Raw genomic sequence first — 4345 nt, 5'->3', positions numbered from 1 at the left:
GGTCTCAAGGGAGGAGTGGGAGACGGCAGAGGCGGTGGCGAAGATGGTGGTGGTGGCCGAGACGGAAGCGGAGTGAGGGTTGCAACTGCCACCGCCGTGGACACCGTTGTAGCGCTAGTACTTGAGGAGAATAAAGATGCAATGGTCAGGAGAGCCAAAATAAGCAGATGTGGGGAGGCGAAAAGAGGAAGGCGCGGAGGTTGGACCGGTTCTATGGATCCACCCAGTATCAGATTGGACCGGTGGTCCGAATCCTGGGTGGATCCATGCAACTAGCAGGCGGTTCCTGATTCCAATTTTACGGAACCGGTTCTTAGCAGGCGGTTCTCAGTTCTAAATCGAAAACCGCCCGCCCGGACCATGCACACCCCTACTCCCTACTACTCTCTTTTCCAAGAGGTAGCTCATAGCTGACTAGATTACACAGAGTGGAAAAGGCAAACTACTTTCTTTTACCAACACCATCCTATATTTTATTTTTGCCAATCACATAAAACACAACCAAATTCACGGACGACCAATCTCCATTTCTTCGTCTCCCAAGCAAACCACACACAACCCTCAGACAGCAAAGTTGACGTCGGACCGGTACGTCTGTCCGGGCTGCCACCCAGCGGGGATCACGTTGTTGGCAACCAGGGTCTTGCCGGAGTCAAGAGAGGTGAGCTTGATCGAGAATGGGGCGCGCAGCTGGCCCGCGCCATCCAGCTTCCAAACCGCGCCCCACGACTGTTGCATCGGAAGCCAAGAGTCAGAGTCTAGAGCCTGCTTCAGGTTGACGGCGCCGAGCTCGCCATCCCCATTCTCGTACTCAATTAGCACAGGGAAATAGTTGGGGTTCGAGCCAGAGTCCACGTGGAATGCCACCTTCGCGCCGGGGAAATTGCACTCTACTCTGCTTGGCATTGTAAATATGTGCACATAAATAGACTTTTAATAAGCAAGTTAGACTATTTGCTGACTAGTATAAGTCTGGTGAAAGCAAAGTTTCTCGTTAATTTAAAGCACTTTTCAATGCGTTTTATCTTCCTTTTTTCCCTCTGCGCGTCTGTTAAAATTGGAATTCACTCGAAAGGATCCATAGAGAAAGGATCGACCGTACGGACTTTTGGTATTGAATTTGCAGCACCCCAGCGTTGCGAAGTTCATCGGCCTTGCCGGGGCTCGCCATGGCTCCAAAAGCCGTGCCGCTCAAATCGAAGTGAGCAGATTCAGCAACACAAGGGCCACCAGGGCATTCATCAGTTATAACGACCGTCACTGGCTTCCCAGAACAAGCCGCGTTTTCGGTGCATTTCACCTGAAATTTAATCAACAAGAGCTCAAAAGACTGCACTTCCTAACTACTACTAAATAATCTGTTTGAATAGGACAATATGTACCGAGTCAAATAATCTGTTTGAATACGAAGAAGTCAAGCTACTTTTAATGGAAGTCTAGAAAGCTTGCCGCAGTAGATGTTTTCATGATTCTATTCCACGATTGTTAATTTAGGAAAAGCATATCTCGTGAACATATATTAACTTTGTCCGTGGCAAATTTTCTCCGATGACGGCGAATATAAAAATAATTCGAGAAACACTTTTCTAGCAAGAGAGAAACCTGGTAACAAGCTCCACATCCTTTGCCTGATTTGAAAAGAGAAGGCCCTCCTGCGGACACCATTGAAGAGAATGGAGCTTGGGCGACCCCACTCCCATACCCACATGCACCACCTACGTACAAAATATCATACGAAGCATATTATATATAAAATATTATATATGTATGTATAAATATATATGTATATTTGCAGATCAGGTGAAATGTGTAATTACTAGAGTAGTATTGTCTAGCGTTGTACTTGATTCCAGTTCGACCTCTAAATCTATATGTGTTTGGTACAAAGCCAAAATCAATCACGATTAGGTGATTGACCTAAGCTACTCATATGTCCGAACCGATTTATACTCAAAAGACTTGATAAGTCAAAATTACTGAAAGGCTTGTCATGAGACCAACGGTGATTGCGTAAAAAGATATTTACTCCAAGTGAATTGACCATATAAAACTATAATGTCATTCCTTTACCATCGCTTCCAGCGCCATTGGGACTCCCGTACCACGTCGCACCTGCCGGCGACCGGCGACCAATCACCATTGGACTGAACCTTCGAGATGTTAAGCGATTTGGGTTTGAAGCAGTGAGACGAGTTTATGAGGAGAGAAAGGAGAAGGGCGAGAGGGAAGCAAATCGATGGAGATTGAAGAAGCGCCATGTGATTCCTGAGACACTTTGGTTAGGAGTTTGATTTCTTGCACTCAATTTGGGAGCACAATGGGCGGGTTTTTATAGTCAAATTGAGAGCACAAAATTTGATAACTCTATAAAAATAGAGTTATTTTATAGGCAAGAATTAATGCAATATTTATGAGAAAATATTTGGATTTCCTTCTAATTATTCGAATTTTTCTTATTTATGCAAAATAATAAAATATGGAAAAGATAAGGAAACGATGGGTAGATAAGGAATTCAAAAAAAAAAAGCAATGGAAGATGGATATCAAATTAGGAAATTCTTGATTTTGTTTCCTAATGTTATCTGTAAGCGTTGGAAGATACATATATGGGATATATCTTTTGAAGAGGAGAACATTAAGAGTCAGAGGGAGAAGCTAGGTTTTTGTTAGATCGTTTTTTATTGTTCTGAGAGTTTTTCAAGTATTTTGAAGAGAATACAAAAGTTGTGATAGAATTCTTGCTCTTTGATTCAAGATGTTGGGTTTGATTTATATTTTTATTTATTATTCTACTATATTCTAATTTTCTTTTGTTAGGGCTACGATGTACCTAACCATAATGATGTGAATTTCATGATTTTTATGTTTTACAATTGATTTCATTCATGTGAGTTATATTTTATTGTGCGTAATGCATTTGAATGATTGGCCACCACTTGAATGATCTGATGTGCACGTTTGTGACCGAAAAGTGATAATATGTAATTACTCATTATAATATATAACCATGAATTAAACATGGATAGAGATATACTTCGTTATTTGTGTAGCTTTCGGTGATAAAATGATCCAAAAAACTCATTGTAAACCAGGAATATTCATAGTTTTTAATGCATTCATGTTTATTTTAATTCACATAGAGATATAGTGGATTAATAAACTGAGTAGGTTTGCTATACCTAGAGATATGATATTAAATAGATTAGGAAATTCCGCCATGTTTAATATCATTATTGTATTCACAACAATCTGAAATTCATATCTAGTGTTTATGGTGAAATCGGATACTCTAACATATTTATCTGATTAATTTACTGCATTTAATCTACAAATTTTGTTATTAATTTATTCTTAATTGTATTTTGATTTGTTAGATAAATTTTAGAATTAGTCTATTTTAGTATTTAATTGGTTTATTAATCACCGATCTCCGTGGGACGATATTTTTCTCATCATTATATTACTTGTTTAACACGTGTACTTGCGTTTAGAATTTTATGAGCAAGTTTTTGGCACCATTGCTGGTGACCAATCACCGTTGGACTGAACCTTCAAGATGTTAAGAGATTTGGGTTTGAAGCAGTGAGACGAGTTTATGAGGAGAGAAAGGAGAAGGGCGAGAGGGAAGCAAATTGATGGAGATTGAAGGAGCGCCATGTGATTCTCGAGACACTTTGGTTAGGAGTTTGATTTCTTGCACTCTATTTGGGAGCACAACGGGCGGGTTTTTATAGTCAAATTGAGAGCACAAAATTCCACTAAATCGGAGTCGTTGTCGTCATTGGAGAATTTTCGGCGATAGTTTTTGCCATTATTTATGGTTATTTTATATGGTTTGCTCGCACTATAACTTTTATTGCAAGCTGAATAACCCAACCCAATGATCTCCATAACTACATCGGCGACGGATCGTGGGATGTTTTGATGTAGAACAACATGTAAATGTCTTTATGAAAATATTAGAATATCATAAGAGCATACAATCCCACAAATCCGAGATGTTACAAATTTCAAATGCATTTTACAAATTTTCTAGTTGTGTTTTGATAATTTTCCCTTTTATCAATATATTCTTCTTAATTTTGTTATTCGATTTCAGTTACTTGATTATTTTCTAGATGGTGACCTCCCTATAAATAAGCGTCTAAGATATTGTAATATGCACCACATTATTCAAAATAAATGCTATCTTTTGGAATTATTTTCAAGCATAACTTCCTTTGTGTCACGTTTGAATCATTGAAGTATGGATTCATGCAGATTTTATGGCAAATAAAGAATTAACAACAACGGTCTGTACGGAGATTTTCGTGAGGGTCAACGGAAACAGTTTGGATATCGCACG

General features: G+C 39.2%; 1 pseudogene; it reads right to left on the bottom strand.

Annotated features, from left to right (window-relative positions):
* Nucleotides 1-544: 544 nt before the first annotated feature.
* LOC120291285 lies at nt 545-2258 on the bottom strand (annotated as a pseudogene).
* Between the last annotated feature and the right edge of the window lie 2087 nt (nt 2259-4345).

The sequence above is a fragment of the Eucalyptus grandis genome, chromosome 3 (genome assembly GCF_016545825.1).
Source record: "Eucalyptus grandis isolate ANBG69807.140 chromosome 3, ASM1654582v1, whole genome shotgun sequence".
Lineage (NCBI taxonomy): Eukaryota > Viridiplantae > Streptophyta > Magnoliopsida > Myrtales > Myrtaceae > Eucalyptus > Eucalyptus grandis.
This window is presented reverse-complemented; position numbering and strand designations above follow the sequence as displayed.